The sequence below is a fragment of the Erythrolamprus reginae genome, chromosome 7 (assembly GCF_031021105.1).
Source record: "Erythrolamprus reginae isolate rEryReg1 chromosome 7, rEryReg1.hap1, whole genome shotgun sequence".
Classification (NCBI taxonomy): domain Eukaryota; kingdom Metazoa; phylum Chordata; class Lepidosauria; order Squamata; family Dipsadidae; genus Erythrolamprus; species Erythrolamprus reginae.
This window is the reverse complement of record NC_091956.1, coordinates 72,515,878-72,539,186: the sequence shown is the minus strand read 5'-3', so window position 1 is coordinate 72,539,186 and position 23,309 is coordinate 72,515,878. Positions and strand designations below refer to the sequence as shown.

Below are 23,309 nucleotides of genomic sequence, written 5' to 3'. Positions count from 1 at the left end.
GCTGATTCTGTAAACCGCTTAGAGAGGGCACTACGCATTGGTATATAAATCTAAATTCTATTGCTATTGCTCTCCAAAACTAGAAATATTTTTTTCATTGCTTTTAAAGGAGTACTGTGAATTTACAAAAAATGCATCACCTATCCAATCATTTGTCTCAATGACCCAATATTATTATTATTATTATTATTATAATAATAATAATAATAATAATAATAATAATAATTTATTAGATTTGTATGCCGCCCCTCTCCGAAGACTCGGGGCGGCTCACAACAAGTGATAAAACAATATTGTACAGGCACAAATCTAATATTAAGAAAAAACTAAAAACCCTATCAATTTAAAAAACCAAACAGCACATACATACCAAACATAAATTATAATAAGCCTGGGGGAAAGGTGTCTCAAGTCCCCCATGCCTGGCGGTATAGATGGGTCTTAAGTAGTTTACAGAAGACAAGGAGGGTGGGAGCAGTTCTAATCTCCGGGGGGAGTTGATTCCAGAGGACCGGGGCCGCCACAGAGAAGGCTCTTCCCCTGGGGCCCGCCAGACGACATTGTTTAATCGACGGGACCCGGAGAAGGCCAACTCTGTGGGACCTTATCGGCCACTGGGATTCGTGCGGTAGTAGGCGGTTCCGGAGGTATTCTGGTCCAATGCCATGTAGGGCTTTAATGGTCTGCATTACTGCTACATTAAAATAGTTTGGGCTAATTCATAGTCCAATATATCATGGTTCAAGAATATGGTCTTATTTATTTTATTCATTCATTTGTTTGTTTATATTTGTCAAAAATTTATAGGATAGTAGCAGTTTGTATAAGCATAAGTAAAAAGTAATGATAAAAAGTGGACAGTAGGACAGGGATGGTAGGCACCATAGTACAGTACACTTATGCACGCCCCTTACAGTAAATATTTTTATGCAGTTAAAAAACAACTATTTCCAAATATGGCTTTGATATGACAAAGACAAGCACCAGTGTAAAAGGAAAGTCCTTTTCTCCCTCTCAAGATAAAAGAACCTTACATTCCAATTATTAGCTGGTGACCTAAATCAGTGTTTCCCAACCGTGGCAGCTTGAAGATATTTGGACTTCAACTCCCAGAATTCGCTGGCTGGGGATCGAAGCTTGGAAGTCATTACCGGACTCCATAGTGTCATCCCCGAACCCCCAACACTTTACCCTTAGATTATCTATGGTTGACCTCTCCAGATTCCTAAGAGGTCAGTAAGGGGCGAGTACAAGTGCACTAGAGTGCCTTCCGTCCCCTGTCCTATTGCTCTCCTATATCTCCTATTCCTTTCTTCTATTCCTATCTCTTCTTCTATTCTTTCATTGATATGTTCTATTACTATAGCTTCTTTTCTATTCTTTCATAGATATATTTTACTATGAGTATCTCCTCTAAAACCTTCATCATGTATTTTACTCTCTCTGTGTGTGTGTATGTATATACAGTATATAGATCTATCCTAGTCTCCCTTAATTTTCAAATTCAACAAAAAAACATGTGACATATATATATATATATATATAATTTATTTATTTTGTCCAATACACAATGAGGGTTTTAGTGGGTATATATATACATATAGGAGAGCAATAGGACAGGGGACGGAAGGCACTCTAGTGCACTTGTACTCACCCCTTACTGACCTCTTAGGAATCTGGATATATACCCATTAAAACCCTCATTGTGTATTGGACTAACTAACTAACTAACTAAATAATTAATAAATAAATAAGGAAGGAAGGAAGGAAGGAAGGAAGGAAGGAAGGAAGGAAGGAAAGAAAGAAAGAAAGAAAGAAAGAAAGAACGGAGGAGTTACCGGTGGAGAAATAAAGTCACAATAAGAACTCAGCCAACTCTTGTAAAGCGCAACGGGAAGAGGTCAGTCCAACACATTGGAATGTGTAAAGGGCGCGTTCAAGATCGTAGCAATAGGTGCAAATCAGGCCAGCTTCAAAATAGGCGATTGCCTCTATAAACGGAGGAGGAGCTCATTTCCGCGTTCGCCTTTTTTTTTTCCCCAGCAGCGCGACGCCATCCGTCTCCAAAGGACAGCGGATTAAGGTCGTTTTGTTTTCCGGCTTCGTTTCGGGAGAACGAGACGCTCACGGAGGAAGGGAGGGGAGCGAAGAGGATGCTTTGAATCAGCTGCTGCCGTGGTCGGCCCAAGGAAAAAAAAAATCAAACACCCAATCCAGTTGTAACGCTTATTTGCGTTCACGCCTCTGCTTCCCAAGTATGCTAGCAATTTACAAAGGAGGGAGGGAGGAGTATTTCTGGTTAAGCAACAGGTCTCAGAAAGACCTACTTACTTACTTACTTACTTACTTACTTACTTACTTACTTACTTTACTTTTACTTACTCTTACTTATTTACTTACTTTTACTTACTCTTACCCACTTACTTACCTACCTACCTATCTACTTACTTTTACTTACTCTTACTTATTTTTACTTACTCTTACTTACTTACTTACCTACCTACCTACCTACTTACTTATTTGATTTACATGCCGCCCCTCTCCGAGGACTCGGGGCAGCTTACAACATATAAAAAGAAACAATAGCATACATTATCCTAAATCCAATTAATTAAAACTAAGTAAACTATATTTTTATCTATATTGTTTCCTCATCGCTTATTATGACCCCTATGATAATGATTAAGTGTTGTACCTCATGATTCTTGACAAATGTATCTTTTTCTTTTATGTACACTGAGAGCATATGCACCAAGACAAATTCCCTGTGTGTTCAATCACACTTGGCCAATAAAGAATTCCATTCTATTCTAAAATTCTCAATTATATTAAAAACCAATCATATCTACTTATTAATACTTAAATAACTTTAAGACATGTGGACTTCCCCACATGAGAGGAGCCCAAGAGTCCTCTAGGACAGTGTTTCCCAACCTTGGCAACTTGAAGATATCTGGACTTCAATTCCCAGAATTCCCCAGCCAGCATTCGCTGGCTGGGGAATTCTGGGAGTTGAAGTCCAGATATCTTCAAGTTGCCAAGGTTATTTATTTATTTATTATTTATTTATTATTTGGATTTGTATGCCGCCCCTCTCCGAAGACTCTGGGAAACACTGCTCTAGGAGGTGGGCTGCATATAAGTCAGCCAATCAATCAATCAATCAATCAATCAATTAATCAATCCATCACTAACCCAACCAGCAAAGCTGCTGAGAATTGAAGTCCAAGGTTGGATACCTCAAGCTTTATGGCCACCTGAGCAGAGGAAGGCAACCATGGAAAACCCGGACAAAACTATAATCATGAAGTGTTGTACCTCATGATTAAATCTATCTTTTATGTACACTGAGAGCATATGCACCAAGACAAATTCCTTGTATGTCCAATCACACTTGGCCAATAAAGAATTCTATTCTATTCTAAAATGTTTGAAATCCAGCGCTTCATAGATTTTCTCTTTCTACACGGGAGACTTTATTTCGAAAGCTTTTCCATCCTTTCGCTTTCGAATGAATCGGAACGAATCAACTTTGGGACGATAGAAAAAAGGCGAAAGAAACTCCGTCCGGTTTTTTATAAAGGCCCGTTCCGTCGGGTTCGGGTCAAAAGAGTTCGATGGGCCCGATTAAAAAGAACCCCACGCCCGCCCCCCCAAATCAGACGATTCCCACACCCTTTCCTCCTGAATCCCCTTATGGAGCATACACGATATTTAGTGTTTAACTATCCCATATCCACCATCCTTGGCAACTTTTTAAGACGTGTGGACTTCAATTCCCAGAATTCCCCAGCCAGCAAAGCTAGCTTACTTACTTACCGGGGAATTCTGGGAGTTGAAGTCCACACGTCTTAAAAAGTTGCCAAGTTTGGGGAGCCTTGATCTACAAAGGAACTTCCCCCCCAGAGGGGGAAATGATTCCCCCGACGAATAAACTGGCTCCCACCCATTCACTCTGGAAGGACCATAATGGGGAATACCTGGCGCCTTTGAGGAGACTCCGCTCTTCCCTCCGCGGCGTCGGAGCAAACCAGGCCCCACCCTCGAAGCGCGTCTTCAGCTGACTTGAGAACAATCCGCCTGGTTTGGGGGGACAGCCGGAAAGTTTTCCTTACGAGGCGGGGGAAAAAAGAACCCCCACGCACACTTCGACTGGGTCGCTTAGATGGATTCCAGGATGCGCAATTCGGAGCGGCCTCCGGGGAAATAGAAAGAGAGAGGCGGCAGGCGGGAGGGGGCAAGCGCCGTTCCCGACAGCAGCCGCAGCAGGTAAGTCCCTCCCTGTGCCTGCTCGAGCGTCAGCGGCCCGCTTCTGAGCCATAATCCTCCAGGCGCTGAGAGGAAGGGCGGGGAGCCGGAGTGAAGTCTTGGGTTCCCGGCTCGAGGAGTCTCCAGGAGGAGTTAATAAGGCCACCACGTGGCGGATTTACTAGTCCTGGAGAGGAAGGGAAGCGGCGCCTGGTGGTAATCAACTTGGACTTGACAGAATTGCAGAGTTGGAAGCAGTTGTTATTATTATTATTATTATTATTATTATTATTATTATTACTATTACTATTACTATTACTACTATTACTGTATTACTATTATTACTACTATTACTACTATTATTACTACTATTATTACTATTATTAATAATATTAATATTATTAATAAATATTAATATTATTAATATTAATATTTAATTACATTTATATGGCGCCCCTCTCCGAAGACTTGGGGCAGCTCCCAACATATAAAAACAGTATGCATCGAGATAAAAATAAATTAAAATTAAGAATTGCATTTAAAAAAGAAACTAAAAGACCTATTAATATGCACACATCCCGTTCAGCAAGCTTACTATATATTTATTGGCCAGGGAGTAGAATCTAATAACCCCAAAGTAATGGGCTGCTGCCCCAGAGTGGGGGATGCAGTGAGGATAGTAAGTTTATGCACTATTTATTGAATGCTTAATAGTTTTATTAGTTTTATTAATATGTTGTACGCCGCTCCGAGTCCTCGGAGAGGGGCGGCATATAAATCCAATAAGCTTAAACTTTATTAAGTTTCTGTTTAGTTTTTGCACTACTATTACTACTAGTGTTTCTCATCATTCCTATCACCCATTTCCTCCAACTTATGACTGATGACTGTAACTTGTTGCTTGTATCCTTAAATTTTTTATTAATATTGAATACTTAATTTTTTTATTAGTTTTATTCATATGTTCTAAGCTGCTCCGAATCCTCGGAGAGGAGCAGCATATAAATTCAATAAATTTAAACTTTATTAAGTTTCTGTTTAGTTTCTGCACTACTATTACTATTAGTTTTTCTCATCATTCCTATCACCCATTTCCTCCAACTTATGACTGCATGACTGTAACTTATTGCTTGTATCCTTAAGATTTTTATTAATATTGATTGTTTCCTCATTGCTTATTTGATCCCTATGACAATCACTAAGTGTTGTACCTCATGATTATTGACAAATGTATCTTTTTTCTTTTATGTACACTGAGAGCATAGGCACCAAAGACAAATTCCAATCCAAAGTCCAATCACACTTGGCCAATAAAGAATTCTATTTGTTATTGTCCTTCCTTCTCTATTACCTTAGTATGATCCTTGATTACTTTTAAATGAGGAAATAATTAAACAGTATGTTTTATTTATTTACTTATTATTTATTAATTCAATTTCTAGGCCGCCCTTCTCCCAAGACCCAGTGCGGTTTACAACATAAATTACATATTTAATGCAGAAATCAGAATTAATCTACAACAACCTAATTAATTAAAAAAAAAACTAAAAACAGTTTAATCAACCACCCCTTCTCATACCATCAATCTATCACATTGTTTCCCAACCTTGGCCACTTGAAGGTATCTGGACTTCAACTCCCAGAATTCCCCAGCCAGCATTTGCTGGCTGGGGAATTCTGGGAGTTGAAGTCCAAATACCTTCAAGTGGCCAAGGTTGGGAAACACTGATCTATCATACCAATCATTCAATCAATGGCAGGGGCTGGAATAAGATGACCAGTTCAACAGCCCCAGGCCGCTCAGCACAAATGTGTTTTCAAGTTCTTCCGAAATGCCAGGAGAGTAGGAACCATGCGGATCTCCGGGGGGGGGAATTGATTCCAGAGGGTGGGGGCAACCACAGAGAAGGCCCTTCCCCTCGAGCCCACCAACCAACATTGTTTGGCTGGCAGGATCTGGAGAAGGCCAACTCTGTGGGCCCTGACTGATCACTGGGATACATGAAGCAAGAGACGGTCCCAAAGGTAATCTGGTCCTAAGCCGTGTAGGGCTTTAAAGGTTAAAACCAACACTTTGAATTGTGTTTGGAGACCTGTTGGCAACCAATGCAGCATACGGAGTGTTGGTGAAACATGGGCATGTTAGGAAGACCCATGACTGCTGACGCACCTGCATTTTTTAAACAGTTTTTACCCATAAATGCTTTAATCATTTTAATCATTATCTAGAAATGAACTTTTATAACAGTTAAAGAAAATTGAGCTGCTTACAATATTTATTATTTATTTATTTATTTATTTATTTATTTATTTATTGGATTTGTATGCCGCCCCTCTCCGGAGACTCGGGGCGGCTAACAGCAACAATAAAGCAGTGTACAATAGTAGTCTGATGTTAGAAACAATTAAAAACCCATTAATATAAAAAACCCAAACATACATACATACATACCATGCATAGAATTGTAAAGGCCTAGGGGGAAGAGGGTCTCAATTCCCCCATGCCTGACGACAGAGGTGGGTTTTGAGGAGTTTACGAAAGGCAAGGAGGGTAGGGGCCGTTCTAATCTCTGGGGGGAGCTGGTTCCAGAGAGTCGGGGCTGCCACAGAGAAGGCTCTTCCCCTGAGGCCCGCCAATCGACATTGTTTAGTTGACGGGACCCGGAGAAGGTTGACTCTGTGGGACCTAATCGATCGCTGGGATTCGTGCAGCAGAAGGCGGTCTCGGAGATATTCTGGTCCAATGCCATGAAGGGCTTTATAGGTCATAACCAACACTTTGAATTGTGACCGGAAATTGATCGGCAACCAATGCAGACTGCGTAGTGTTGGTGTGACATGGGCATATTTAGGGAAGCCCATGATTGCTCTTGCAGCTGCATTCTGCACGATCTGAAGTTTCCGAACACTTTTCAAAGGTAGCCCCATGTAGAGAGTGTTATAGTAGTTGAACCTCGAGGTGATGAGGGCATGAGTGACTGTGAGCAGTGAGTCCCAGTCCAAATAGGGCCACAACTGGTGCACCAGGCGAACCTGGGCAAACGCCCCCCTCGCCACAGCTGAAAGATGGTTCTCTAATGTGAGCTGTGGATCGAGGAGGACGCCCAAGTTGCGGACCCTCTCTGAGGGGGTCAGTAATTCCCCCCCCCCCAGGGTGATGGACGGACAGATGGAATTGTCCTTTGGAGGCAAAACCCACAGCCACTCCGTCTTATCCGGGTTGAGTTTGAGTCTGTTGTCCAATCTCTTCTTTAAAGCTTCCAGTGTTAGAACAGTCACAACATCTCAAGGCAACTTGTTCCACTGATTAATTATAATGAGAAGAACTTTCTCCTTAATTCCAAATTGCTTCTCTCCTTGATTAATTTCCATCCATTGCTTCTTGTCCTGCCTTCAGGTGCTTTTGGGAAATGGGTTGACCACCACCACCACCCATTCTAAGGCAGCACCTTAGATATTGGAACACCATGTAGCTCCCAGTCCTTCTTGCCATTAAACTTTGAAATTTGGGAGGAAGCTGAGCAGAAGCCTGCCGGTGGTGTGTCGTCTTGATACTAAAAATCACTCTATGCTCTTGCTGGGGATAAAAAGCCTGTTTAGACTTTATGAGGCTGTTGAATTAAAAACACGTTCAGCTTGTAAATTTACCTTGGTTTAGCACAGAGGCTCCCTGGAGTTCCGCCTTCCTGGCCTTTTGCTCTACAAAGCAGCTTAATTCTCTGAAATTCCGCGCAAACCTTTCCTCGGCTGCCAGGCAACCAGTGGCTCTTTTAATACCCGTTAGTACTGTTGCCCCATTTAGCTTTGCTGTCTTTGTTCACCAAATCTCAAAAACCAATTGCTTCTTTTTTTTAATTGCTTCTTTTTTAAAAATAAGATACATAGGGGAGGGGATTTATTGAAGATACATAGGGGAGGGGATACATAAAGCAAAAGGACTATGCAAATATTGGCATACAAATCTAATGAATAATAATAAATGTATATGAATTTGAGTACAGTGTTCCCTCGCTTTTCGCAGGGGATGCGTTCTGAGACCGCCTGCAAAAGTTGAATTTCCGCGAAGTAGAGATGCGGAAGTAAATACACTATTTATGGCTATGAACAGTATCACAAGCCATCCCTTAACACTTTAAACCCCTAAATTGCAATTTTCCATTCCCTTAGCAACCATTCAGATTATTACTCACCATGTTTATTTATTAAAGTTTATTAAAAAAAATATTTATTAAAGGCAGACGAAAGTTTGGCGGTGACATATGATATCATCGGGTGGGAAAAACCGTAGTACAGTGTTTCCTTGCTTTTCGCAGGGGATGCGTTCTGAGACCATCCGCGAAAGTTGAATTTCCGCGAAGTAGAGATGCGGAAGTAAATACACTATTTTGGGCTATGAACAGTATCACAAGCCTTCCCTTAACACTTTAAACCCCCAAATTGCAATTTTCCATTCCCTTAGCAACCATTTAGATTATTACTCACCATGTTTATTTATTAAAATTTATTAAAAAAAAATATTTATTAAAGTTTGGCGATGACGTATGACGTCATTGGGTGGGGAAAACCGTGGAATAGGGGAAAAAACCAGCGAAATATTTTTTAATTAATATTTTTGAAAAACCGTGGTATAGACTTTTCGCGAAGTTCGAACCCGCGAAAATCGAGGGAACACTATACAGTTATAAGTCAAAGTACACACTTATACTGTATATATAAAAGGGAAAAGAACTAAAGGGAAAGGAAGAGAAGGAAAGAAAAAGGAAGAGGGAAGAGAAAGAAGGGAGAAGAAGGGAAAAAATAAAAAAGAAAGAAGGAGAAAGAAAAGAAGAGGTAAATTCATATCTATACATTTATCAGATGTTGTAAATAATGTTAACTTATCTGCTGACCCGATTACTCTACAGCATTTAAGACCTTTACTATCAGTACAAATGAAAATTTTGAGTTTCTAAACTTGAGTTAGGGTTTAAATTTTTATCGTTTTGAATCTGTTCATCCTTTTATCAATGATTCATAGTATTATTTTATGGGTTCATGGGATAGTTGTTGGGGTGAAGGTTAAGAGGATCATGATGGAGTTGCTTCTAGTGTGAAATTAGAAAGAAATGAATGATCCTACCGTGCCTGAGCTGAGAACAATTAATGCACATTCACAGTAACTGTTAAAAAAATTATACCTTAAATATTTCTGCCACATTTCAATAGGTTGCCGCCTTTGCTTGAGCTGGAAACTCGAGGAAAATCAGCCTACTTTGGAGCTAAAAGCCATGGAGATGATCCTTAGCCTCCAGTTTTAACAGAGCAGCAACTTTCTGAAGTGCTATATGTTGTTGTGAGTCACTTCCACTGTTGAAAGAGTTGTGACTCACTTCTATGGTTGAGGGTGGATTTCAATTAATTCTACAATATCTTAACCACTGTCCCACTGTGGTTACACATTGAGAGATAATCATACATACAAGCATGTACTACTTCCTAATTTCTGTAAATCAGGCTTCCGTGCCCTAAATGTCATACAGAACGCCTATTTATTTTCTGTTTGGAAACTCAGTTTATTTGTGAGAAAGATGAATTGCTCAATATTTATAAAGTGCATTTTTTTTTTTAAAAAATGCAAAATTCAAGTATATACATGTTGGCAGGTAATTCATCCCATGTTACATTTACCTGCTGTATTTTTTTTAATAAAAACCACACTTATTCAATGAGCCATGATGCTGTTATATCTTTCTCAGACGTATTATTTTGAGAATGCTTTCTCTTTAATGCTTAAATCTCTTGCTGTTAGAGATTTAATGCTTAAATCTTCCTGTTAGCAACAACCAATTTCTGAACCTTTTCCACTTGATAGAGAAAACAGCTGGCTAAAGTGATTTAGATGGTTAGAAACAGGATTAAACACCAGCAATAAAAAGTATAACCACCCCCTTCTATATCTCTTAAATATGTTATTAGAAATTGCACAAAAGGATCAAATGGTATATAACACTTTCAGGAGTGCTAGTGACATATCTGTCATCAAGGAAAAAGAATGTGTGTTTGTGTGCTTTTAAATCTAATTACCATCTGAAATGGCAAGGAATAAAATGTGTATTTCTGATTATTTTTTTGTATTTTCAGCCACAGTCCTGTTCTTCAATAGACATATACAGTATCTTACAATTCTATATTATATGTGTAGTTAATCAGGACCAAGTCTATCTTCAACCATGGTGTTTCCCTGGATGACTTTGAGTTACTTACTGTCTCTTAGGCCAATCTTTCTCACATCTTTATGTAGCTGTGTCTGCCTTATGGACATCACACCACCAAAAATTAGATTGTCCTGGTTCTGTTTACCTTTCCAAAAATCTTGAAAACATTGCTTCCCAAGCATCGACTTGGGAGGATAATTGGGAGTAACTATTGCTGTATGGTATAGTTGGCAACTACTTCGTGTTTTTGTAGATTGTGAAATGTACTGCAACGTCCTGCCTGTAGGCGACTACTTCAGCTTCAACTATAACAACACAAGAGCACACAACAGATTTAAACTTAATATTAACCGCTCCAAACTTGACTGTAAAAAATATGACTTCAGTAATCGAGTTGTCGATGCGTGGAACTCAATACCGGACTCCATAGTGTCATCCCCAAACCCCCAACACTTTACCCTTAGATTATCTACGGTTGACCTATCCAGATTCCTAAGAGGTCAGTAAGGGGCGAGTACAAGTACACTAGAGTGCCTCCCGTCCCCTGTCCTATTGCTCTCCTATATCTCCTATACCTTTCTTCTATTCCTTCTTCTTCTGTTCTTTCATTGATACGTTCCATTACTATATCTTCTTTTCTATTCTTTCTTAGATATATTTTACTATGAGTATCTCCTCTATAACCTTCATCATGTATTTTATTATGTGTGTGTATATATATATACCCACTAAAACTCTCATTGTGTATTGGACAAAATAAGTAAGTAAGTAAGTAAGTAAGTAAGTAAGTAAATAAATAAATAAAATACTTCATACTGTATTAACATTGTATTTTTAAAATCTTTGTCAGCCACTTTATCAACTACTCACAGTCACATTTTTCTGAGTAGGCATGTATGTTTAAATATACATATCTTCCTCTCAGGATTGTTTTTGCAGAATTGAAATGAAAGGAGCTTCCCATGGAAACTGTCTTAAACTCCTGGAGGAAAAGCAGTCGGTCAGTTTAACAAATACAATAAATATGTCACTCTTATAAAAGTAGCAGAAAATTGGTCCTATTGTATACAATCATCATGGGCAAACATGTATGTGAAAATGACAGAATACTTTTGGTGGATGGGTGGGTTTTTTTCTCCCTAAATACTGTAATATCTTTAGAATAAATGTTGTGTATATGATCTAATATGAATTGGAGGACAAAAATTAGAGCAGTCCATAACCAACAAACTAATGTACAGGTAGTCCCCGACTTACGACGGGGATCCGTTTCCCACGGCCCGTCGTAAGGCGAGTTTGGTGTAAGTCGGAATATTCCGATTTACATGAATATTCCGACTTACACGGCGGCGGCGGCGGCTTCTTCAAGGAACCAACAGCCAGTCCTTCTCGGTGCTGCATTGCTGCAGCCTCCGTGGCTGCCGCCACCTCCTCCGTTTAGGCAAGAGGATCTCTGCGGTGGGCGGCCTTGGGTAATCCCCGGGTTACGTCATCCCCGACATACAACATTTTGTCGTTACGATGACCTGGAGCCAGCTTCGAAGCCACCACTGCCGCCGCCGCCTCCCCTCGGCCAAATGGAGGCGGCGGTGGCTTCAAGGGACTGCCGGTCCTTCTCGGCGTTGCGTTGCTGCAGCCTCTGAGGCTGCCCACCGCGGAGATCCCCTTGCCCGAACGGATGCAGAGGCGGCGACAGCAGCCTCAGAGGCTGCAGCAGCGCAACCCCAAGAAGGACCGGCTGTTGGTTCCTTGAAGAAGAAGCCGCCGTGTAAGTTGGAATATTCATGTAAATCGAAATATTCCGACTTAAACCAAACTCGCCTTACGACGGGCTGTGGGAACGGATCCCCGTCGTAAGTCGGGGACTACCTGTATTGCAATTCTGTCTATGGACAACAGAGAAAGGTAAGATGAACAGAAACATGTCCTAGCAAGAACACGAGTTAAGTGCTTTGTAGAATACTGGGAATTAATGCTTATTAATGCAGAATTCCTGGAACAATGGAACAATGACCATAACCATTAACGGTTAAACAAAACACTGTTTTTCTCCCCTAACATTCTTTTGTTTCCTTTCCTTTTTGTTTCAATGGTTTAAATTCAGCACTGACTCATCATACATTTTGTGTATACCACAAAATCAGATACATGGAACAAATGGCTATTCCTTATAAATCTGGATACAGTCCAAGCGAAAAATATGCAATATCTAAAGAGAACATAAAGTTCTTTCCACCCGAGGATAAATCATTTCCAACAGATCTGATCCAATGCATATGCAGGTAAAGACACCTATATACATTTTTGAAGACTGAAGAAGTTGAAATTTGGCATCGCTTTTACCAATATAATATTTCATTTCATCTATGATATTAATACATTAATATACCAATTGCTTTTGCTGTAACTGTTCTATATTATGTCAATTATACAGTCATACAAACGACAATATTCTCTATTGAGAATTGAATATATGCACTCTTCTAATGCTAGAGCTACATACCATAGCACAATAACTATAATATTATAATTTGAGATATATTTTATGATCTTTTATTCCTCTTTTATGAATCCCATTGACCTGTCAGGTCCCACAGAGTCAGCCTTCTTCAGGTCCCATCAACTAGACAATGCCCAGAGCCTTCTCTGTGTGGGGCCCGGCCCTTTCAAATCAGCTACCCCCAGAGATTCGTACTGCCCCCACCTTCCTCGCCTTCCGCAAGACTCATCTATGCCACTTGGGGAAAGTAGACTCTAGCCCCCCTGGCTGATGAATGTATCGAGAGTAAGTTGACTAAATGGGAATGACTGTCTTTATGGGTTTTTGGGGGGGGGGGTGTCTCTAAATTATAAATTTAAATTAATTGGATTTAGGATGTTATATATTGTTCCATTATATGTTGTAAGCCGCCCCGAGTCCTCAGAGAGGGCAGCATAAAAGTCAAATAAATAAATATTTTTAACAGATTCCTAGAGAGGCCCCACGGAGGCTTCTCCCCGCCACCATGGGGCCTCTCTAGGAATCTCTGTTAAAAAATATTTCTGGTATTTTTCCAGTTACAGTTTTGGAGGCTCGGGTTTTTAAGTGGAAATTGGTTCTTGAGAAGAGCAAAAAACCACCCAGTTCTTATCTAGAAAATTTGATAAGTAGAGGCGTTCTTAGGTAGAGGACCCAATCTGTATTATATAGCAGCTATAAATATATGGACCAGTTCTGCCACCAAACTTAAGAAGATTTGAGTCTACTGTGACTGGAACCAAGAGATAAAATACAAGATTGCTTGAACAACTGTTGTGGGTTGTTATTCTTTTTAAAAATATCTGGAATAAGTTAATATTACTAAATAGCTCAGTTTTCCAAATCTTAGTAATGTTCATTAACGAACGTATTTATTTTTCAGTGTTCAAAGAATTGTAGAATGCAGAATATGTATAGAAAGGGATCTATGTTTGCAAGAATGGATAAATTGTTTTTACCATTATCATTCTGCCACTCTCTGGTGTTACTTAGAATTACAGGTTTTCTGCTAAAATATTTTTCTTTCTATATAGGCTCGGATAAATCTATGCCATAAAATACAGCAGAAAGAGGAGGAGATTAGGTTTTATATTTTTACTCCCCTGCATAACAACGTTGTTTTTTGACTGACAAAATGTAAATGATTTTCAAAAATTAAAGTCAGAATTTTGCTACTGAAGTATTGGATAGGCTGGGACTACTGCAGTTTCTTTAACAACTATGAAAAAAAATTGAAACAGGCTGAATATTTATTCCATACCTACAACAAAATCTAAAATTTAAATGTATGTCTCTTAAGAAAAAGTATTCTATTAGTATACAGTGTTCCCTCGATTTTCGCGGGTTCAAACTTTGCGAATAGCCTATACCACGGTTTTTCAAAAAATATTAATTAAAAAATACTTCACGGGGTTTTTTCTATACCATGGTTTTTCCTACCCGATGACATCGTACATCATCACCAAACTAATAATTTTTGCAAATAAATAACAAAAAAAATAATTATTGTTAATAAACAATTATGTTTATGAATATCAGGATTACTAAGTGTCTTATTCAATGGTGAGTACCAGTAATAATGGTGAGTAAATGGTTGTTAAGGGAATGGGAAATGGTAATTTATGCGTTTAAAGTGTTAAGAGAAGGCTTGTGATACTGTCCATAGCCAAAAATGGTGTATTTACTTCCGCATCTCTACTTCGCGGAAATTCGACTTTCGCAGGCAGTCTCGGAACGCATCCCCCGCGAAAATCGAGGGAACACTGTATATGAGGAGGGATGTGTGGAGATAGAAGAGAAACTATGTCCGAATCTTGCTGCAATCATCCTGCTCGAACAGAAATAGTGGTATAAAGCCATTTTTTTCTTCTTTGTTCTCTCCATTTTACTTTTCATTTTAAATAATGAATTTTCTTATTATTATTTAATTATGCTTTATACTGCTTCTATATACGTTACTTAATCGTCCAGGGAAAGATTGAAAACGAACAAGGTCCAAGCAGAAAAAGAACATCATGGCTTAAAATCTAAGAGACTGATTTGGATAAAACTCAGCAGCACTTTTTCATACAGCTGTTGATATACAATTGCTAACATCCAATGACAGATATGGAACAAGAAGAAGAAGAGAGAAACATTAGGACAGGGAACGGAAGGCACACTGGTGCACTTATGCATGCCCCTTAATGACCTCTTAGGAATCGTGAGAGCTCAACAGTGGATAGTCTAAGGGAAAACTTTTGGGAGTTAGGTGATGATACTAGAGTCAGGTAGTGAGTTCCATGCATCTGGAATCAACTCCCCCCGGAGATTAGAACTGCCCCCACACTCCTTGTCTTTCGTAAATTACTCAAGATCCATCTATACCACCAGGCATGGGGAGTTGAGACACCTTTCCCCCAGGCTTTTTTATATTTATGTTTGGGTATGTATATGTTGTTTGCCTGTTTAAAATATGATAGGGTTTTTTAATATTAGATTTGTTTTCAGTGGAATATTGTTTTTATTATTGTTGTGAGCCGCCCCGAGTCTTCGGAGAGGGGCGGCATACAAATCTAATAAATTGAATTGAATCAACTACTCGATTACTAAAGTCGTATTTCCTGCAGTTGAGTTTAGAGCAGTTTACTTTAAGTTTGTATTTGTGCTTGTGTGTTGTTGTGGTTGAAGTTGATGTAGTTGTTGACAGGAAGAACATTTTAGCAGATGATTTTATGGGCTATGCTTAGGTCATTTTCAAGGTGATATAATTCTAAGCTTTCTAAACCTAGGATTGTAAGTCTAGTTGCCTGTATACTGTTGCGAGTGGAGAACTGGAGGGCTCTTTTAGTAAAATATCTATGGACATTTTCTAAAGTGTTTATGTCCGAAATGCCGTGTAGGTTCCAGACAGCGATGGGCTACAAGCTCGCCGCTGCGGCTCGTAAGTTCTTGCGAGTCCAGCACGATTTTGCTGCTACACCTGTGGAGGTAGCAAAATTGTGCCCGTGTTTCAGCGTGCTCAATTTTGCTACCTTCACATGTGCAGCAGCAAAATCCCGCTGGTCCCGCACGAACTTATGAGATGCGGCAGCTAGCACAATTTAGCGTTCCCGCTCAAAGACCATCGCTGGTTCCAGACAGATTAGTTGTATTCGAGGATTGGTCTGGCAAAAGTTTTGTATGCTCTGGTTAGTAGTGTGAGAAAAAGACTGCTGAATTTTAACTACTGAATTTAACTACTGACTGCCTAATTCTAATAACATACACAGCCAGACTCCCTATGTGAAAACCTTCTCTCCCCCTCCCCTCTTGTCAAACGACACTTAGTACCCTGTTTCCCCAAAAATAAGACGTACCCCGAAAGTAAGGCGTGTCAGAGGTTTTGCAGAATTTGCTAATGTAAGGCACCCCCCGAAAATAAGGCGTAGTCAAGTTTACATACGGTACGGTGGAAAAACATATGGTACCATTCAAAGCTGTTCATAGCGGTACCGTAATAATGTGGCGTCCCCTGCTGGCCCCTTCCATCGCTTTGTACCGTCCAGTACAGCAGACACAGTCTGCTGCTGTCTCATCGCCATTACAGTCTCCACTACAGTGCATAGACTGTAGTTCCTCTGGTGGCTGGAAGCTGCAATAGCGGGAGTATATTGTTGTACAATATAAGTGCCGTCGTTTGTGTGTGTGGGTGCCATACTGATAGGTACCGTACCGTAATCAGTGTACTGTACGGTACACTTTCTTTGGGGGTGTCAGCTTTTCTGCCTGTGAATTTGTCTTATTTGAGAAATATAAGGCACCCTCCGAAAATAAGATGTAGCACAACTTTTGGAGCAAAAATTAATATAAGACAGTGTCTTATTTTCGGGGAAACACGGTATAGGGAGGAGGTCATGTAATAAGTTAGCAGATGGTGTTTAGCTCCTCCATTCCATTATGTTAATAATTTATGAATCAGGGATCACCAGACCCAAGTAATAAAATCAATAGAGGTTTAACAAAATATATTTAAAAGATACGGTTGATAAATTTCTGTTCAGCAATCTTAAAGGATTTTTGCAACACTTTAAATGTTTTAAAAGTAATTAGCAGAAAGCTTGACGTAAGTATTGATGCTTTTTTCCCCTGTGGAGTTTAGAAAAGGATTTACTTGCAATCTTCGGGCTTGGATTATCCCAATAAGACATTTATAGTGAACCACTGGGAGAAAGGAAATTTCTTGTTTTTCTTCATTTCTTCACTTCGGATTGCTAATCTTTAGTTTAGGTTTCCATTCCAACAACTACAGTAAAATTCCCTGGTTTCCATCTGTGGAAAGCAAATGCAGAAAAAATAAGCTTCTGTTTAATAGCAAACATGGTCAAGATCAGTATGATGATACAAAGAAGGAAAATTATATGTGATATGCATGGTATGATAAAAAGCAATGTAGTGTATGTGTATGGTACTTAGCTTTCTTAAATGGTTGTTCTCAGTCCTGATCTTCCTGATTGTTCAACAAAAAACACTTTTAAATCATTAAAAATGTTTTTTATAAACTTTTAGAATCTAAAGGTAGATGTGCTAACCATGATAGGTCATGGGTATATTTTTAATTGTTATGCATAGTGATTTCCCCCCTCCCTTTCAGATAATGCTTTCAAAAGTACAGAATTTTCTTTTTTAAATTCCAGTCTTCAGATCTACTCTACTTTAACCATGTAGGTATACAGAAAGATAGATAGGATAGATAGATAGATAGATAGATAGATAGATAGATAGATAGATAGATAGATAGATAGATAGATAGATAGATAGAACTTATGAGCAGCCGCGGCGAGCGCAATTTAGCATTCCGGGTCATAGCCCACCACTGGACTTCCAAACTTCCTTCCTTCATCCCCACTGAAGGTCCTCTGTAATGAATACATCAAGTCTCACATCATTCCTTTTCTTCTTCCTTGAAATTGCACCCTAGAATGTTTTGTCAACATTGAACTGCTGACAAATTAATGTGTTCAGCTGTGTAAACGCTGACTGTTCCACCTTTTTTTTTCTATGGAATGAAATTAAGAGTCTCTCTTTGAAAGCCAGTCAAGCTTACTAAATTCACGTTAGCCATTTTGGACAAACTAAAGCTTTCATTTCTCCTGGGAAATCTTTCCCTTTCTACTAATTCATATCTCAAGGGTGGGTTCCACTTACCTTTGTGAGTGGTTCGCATCGTAATGTTTCACACACGCAAGTTAACTCCATTCACGCGCATGTGAACGTCCCCTCATGCAATTCTGCATTCGTGCATGCTCAGTAGCTATGATCAGTTGATCCGCTGTGCTTCAAGCAAAGGAATAAGAGTAACTATAAATCTGGAGGCAGGCGGGAGGCCCCTTTTTCAAGCTGTTGCAGAGGAAAAAATTTCAAAACAATAAAAAAATTCAGACAAACATTCCAAAAAAACATATGGTGGCGCCCACGGACCGACACCGACCAAACCGAATCCGTGACACCATCTGCCTATTTGTATCCCAGCAGCCGATAAGGTCCCACAGAGTTGGCCTTCTCTGGTCCCGTTGACTAAACAATATCATCTAGCGGGCCCCATTGGAAGAGCCTTTTCTGTGGCGGCCGCGGCCCTCTGAAATCAACTCCCCCAGGAGATCAGAATTGCCCCCACCCTCCTTGTCTTTTGCAAATTGCTGAAGACCCACCTGAATCGCCAGGCATGGGGGAATTGAGACATCTCCCCCAAGTTTATATAGTTTTATGTATGGTATGCTTGTGTTGTATGGTTTTTAAATGATTGGTTTATGTTGTTATATTATTGATATTATTATTATTGTGACCCGCCCCGAGTCTCTGGAGAGGAGCGACATACAAATCTAATAAATTATTATTATTAATTATTATTATTGTAAGAGCCACAGAGCCGAGGTGGCGCAGCAGGTAGAGTGCAGTACTGCAGATCTGCAGGTCAGCGGTTCAAATCTCAACACCGGCTCAAGGTTGACTCAGCCTTCCATCCTTCTGAGGTGGGTAAAATGAGGACCCGGATTGTGGGGGCAATATGCTGGCTCTGTTAAAAAGCGCTATTGCTAACATGTTGTAAGCCGCCCTGAATCTAAGGAGAAGGGCGGCATAAAAAATTGAATTAAATAAATAAATAGATAAAGAAACAAAGAAACAAATAAATAAATAACCCCCTTCTCGATTTAATAGAGCAACTGAACTCTCATTGGAATACAATTGTTCAGGATTTCTACGGAAATACTGCGTGCCAGATAAAATTGAGACTTCTATGATTCCATGACCCTGGCTGTTTTGAAGAAGTGAGTTGCAATATTAATAATTTCTTTGAAACATTGGATCTGTACAACTTGGGTGGATGCCGTTGTCTATTTATAGGAACATTTGTTTCACTTGATTTCCTGGTTCCAGAGCTTCCACTGCCCTATACAGTCTTTGAAAAGGAAAGGGTTATTGCTGTTAGCCGCCCCGAGTCTCCGGAGAGGGGCGGCATACAAATCCAATGAATGAATGAATGAATGAATGAATGAATGAATGAATGAATGAATGAATGAATGAATGAATAATAAAATAAAATAAATAAAATAAATAATAAAATAAATAAAATAAAATAAATAAAACAAACAAACAAACAAAGGTGGTTTGATATCTGAACGGCTTTTGTTTTCCGCGATGTGACAAATGCAGACAACACAAAGTAAGAATACGGATGTATTTCTTTATTTAATTATATTTCTATGCCGCCCAACTCCCTAGGGCCGTGATGGCGAACCTATGGCACGGGTGCCACAGGTGGCACACGGAGCCATATCTACTGACACATAAGCCATTGCCCTAGTTCAGCTCCAACATGCATGTGCCTGCCAGCCAGTTGATTTTCAGCTCACATCAAGGTTATGGGAGGGTGTTTTTGGATTACAGAGAGCCTCTAGGAGAATGGGGGAGGGTATTTTTGTCCTCTCCAGACTCCAGGGAAGCCTCTAGAGCAGTGACGGTGAATCTATGGCACGGATGCCAAAGGTGGCATGCGGAGCCATATCTGCTGGCACATGAGCTGTTGCCTTAGCTCAGCTCCAGCGTGCATGTGTGTGCCGGCCAGCTGATTTTTGGCTCACATGGAGGCTCTGGGAGGCTGTTTTTGCCTTCCAGAGAGCTTCCGGGGAGGTGGAAGAGAGTGTTTTACCCTCCTCCCGGCTCCAGGAAAGCCTTTGGAACCTGGGGAGGGTGAAACACGACCCTACTGGGCCTACCAGAAGTTTCTGGCCCACCCCTGCCTATATGTTTCTTACTTTCAGTGTTGCAAAGTTATCAGAAAAGATGATTTCAAGTTGCTTTGATGTACTAGAAACCAGTGTTCCCTCTAATTTTTTGGGGTGGGTGGGCGGAAAAGTATAGTGTCTGAGCGGCAGTCCCTTCGGGACTGGGCGGCACAGAAATAATGAATGAATGAATGAATGAATGAATGAATGAATGAACGAACGAACAAACAAACAAACAAACAAACAAATAAAAAACCCACCCTGTTTTGCCCCAGAGAATTTCAAAATAAAATACTGTACTGTGTGTCTATAACAGTGAGCTCATAATAGGGCAACTCTATCAATATCAAAATGCCACTTAAATAGTTGAGCTAGTTTCAAACTAGATTTTGATTTTCTTTCTCTCTTCCTTACTCCCATTCCTTTTCTTTCTCTTTTCCTTCCTCTCTTTTTTCTATCTGTTTCTCTCTCTTCCTCCCTTCCTCTCTCTCTCCTTCCCTCTCACTCTTTCCTTCTCGGCTTCTGGGCAGGTTTGGAAAACTCTGAGTTGATGATGATTTTTAAGTGAGCGATTGCTCACTGCTCAGCTTAGAGGGAACTATGCTAGAAACAGTGACTGGATAAAAATCAGATAGGTAACTCTTTTAAAATTCTCTTCCTGTTACAATTGCTGGAAGAGAGTCCTTTTACTCTAAGCGTGACATGATTTAGTGTATTATTTAAAACAGGTGATTTTGTACTTCTCTGCATTGACATATTCCACCAATACCTTTACTCTTTTTAGTTATTCTTCTGCATATCATTGCAATAGCATGTGAACTTGTTTAGTCATGACAGGTGTTCAACTGGTATGGAGGCCTTCTAGTAAATCCTGTTTTCCCTAAAGCAAGTCTCTATATAGGATTATACACCAAAGTATTCTTTTGTATTATATGGATGGATGTGTTTGTGCTTGTCATATGCAGCTCTCTGCACAAAACTGCATTATATTGGGCTTTTTTCCTTTGAATCTGGTTTCTAAAAATCTAATCCTTTTGTAATTCCAGATTCTTTGAATATTTGTATTTATTAGGCTTAAGTTTAGGTTTCTTAGTATTATTTGGGGAATGTAGGTAAAACTTGTCCACATATTGTTCTGTTGAGCTCTCTGGTAGAATCCTCTCGAAAATTCACAGATACAAATTTCAGACACATACATGTTTGAAAATTCAAAACAATGTTCTTTATACCGAAAATTCAAATAAACTAAGCACTCTTCTTGTATAGCAAAGAGCACTTGTCTCCAAACAAACTGGTAATTTGTACAAGTCCCTTATCAGTTCTGAGATACTTAGCTTGCAGCTGTGAGGCAATTCACAGTCCTTCTTTCACAAAGTGAAACACACTTTGCTCTGGTTTAGTTTCAAAGTGGGGGGAAATCAGCACACAAAGGTCGAAGTCAGCAAGGCAGGCACAAAAAACAACGATCAGATAATCCTCCACAATGGCCAAACCCACAGGCTGCTATTTATAGCAGCCTCACTGATTACCACAGCCCCACCCAACCACAGGTGGCCTCATTTTCTTTGATAATAATCTCTCCGTTGTTGTTGCCTATGCATCGCTCTCCGCATGCGTGGCTGTATCATTAACTCTTGTTCTGAATCCAAGGAGGAGCTAGATAATTGATCTCCTTCTGAGCTGTCTGCCCCACTCTCCTCCTCCTTGTCACTCATGTCTTCTTGGTCAGAGGAGCCTTCATCAGCAGATTCCACTGGGAGCAAAACAGGCCTGCGGCATGTGGATGTCTCCCCCACATCCACAGTCCTTGGGGCAGGAGCTGGGCCAGAGCTAACCACAACACATATTTGCTTCACCTATTGTAGTTTCTTGGGGCTTGACAACTCTTATATTAAACAGTGTATAATAATGACACTAATATGATGCATTTCCTGCATTTTTTCTAATTAGTTTTAAATGTTATTTAGTGCACATGACTAAATCTGTTGCAGTATAGTACACTGGATATCATATTGGACTCGGACTGCAGAGTCCACAATCAGCCCTGGGGACATTGGATCACTTACGTTTTCTCTTAGCCCAGTCTATGTCATAAAATTGCTGTTGTAGGCAACTGGTGGGACGAGTGCTATGTTCACTATCTTGATAAAAGCTCCTGATAAAAGACAGGCTGTAGATTCAATCAATTTTTACTATCAAAATTGCAAAGGTAAGGAATCACATCTTGCATTCTCATGCCACTGTCTACTACACACTGCATTAAGCCAATATTTTTAAACTATAGTTTGTTAAACAAAGTATAAACTACCTTTGGCTGGGATTACCTTTGGCTGGGTTCACTCTACCTAAGGCATGATTTGCTTAGCCACAGGGTAGTCAAATTGATTTGGTTGAACTCATGCAACACATCAGTTGCATTTGATTCACTATAGTTATTCAGAGATTAATACAATGTGTGATGTAACTAATCTCCCTTTCTTGTGATGCTTTCATAAATCTAGCAAGGTGTTTGCTTTTGTGTGAATACTAGATAGCAAGCCCCAACATTTTTGTAGTTGGCATCCTAATAGATTTTAAAATGTTTAACATAAAACTCTTGTAGAAGCAGGAATCCTGATATTCTTCCAGAACTTTTTTCCAAGTATAGGAATCTGTGATCTCAAGAATAGAATGTATAATGAATGTATAAGGATTCACATGCTGCTTAGGAACATAGAAACGTAGAAGATTGACAGCAGAAAAAGACCTCACAGTCCATCTAATCTGCCCTTATACTATTTCCTGTTTTTTCATTTCATTTCATTTTATTGGATTTGTATGCCGCCCCTCTCCGTAGACTCGGGGCGGCTAACAACAGTGGTAAAAACAACATGTGACAATCCAATAATAAAGTAGCTAAAAACCCTTATTTTAAAACCAATCATACATACAAACGTACCATACATAAATTGTAGAAGCCTAGGGGGAAAGAATATCTTAATTCCCCCATGCCTGACGACAGGTGGGTTTTAAGAAGCTTACGAAAGGCAAGAAGGGTGGGAGCTATTCTAATCTCTGGGGGGAGTTGGTTCCAGAGGGTCGGGGCCGCCACAGAGAAGGCTTTTC

The 23,309-nt window shown here is 39.8% G+C and overlaps 1 protein-coding gene across 1 annotated transcript in view; it reads right to left on the bottom strand.

The window, feature by feature from the left end:
* The window catches only part of FHIP1A (FHF complex subunit HOOK interacting protein 1A), a 105,490-nt gene extending 101,154 nt beyond the window's left edge, over window positions 1-4,336 (bottom strand). The window contains exon 1 of the mRNA XM_070757818.1: window positions 3,981-4,336. The gene's annotated coding sequence lies outside the window, so the exon portion shown is untranslated. The remainder of the gene's footprint in view (window positions 1-3,980) is intronic.
* Between the last annotated feature and the right edge of the window lie 18,973 nt (window positions 4,337-23,309).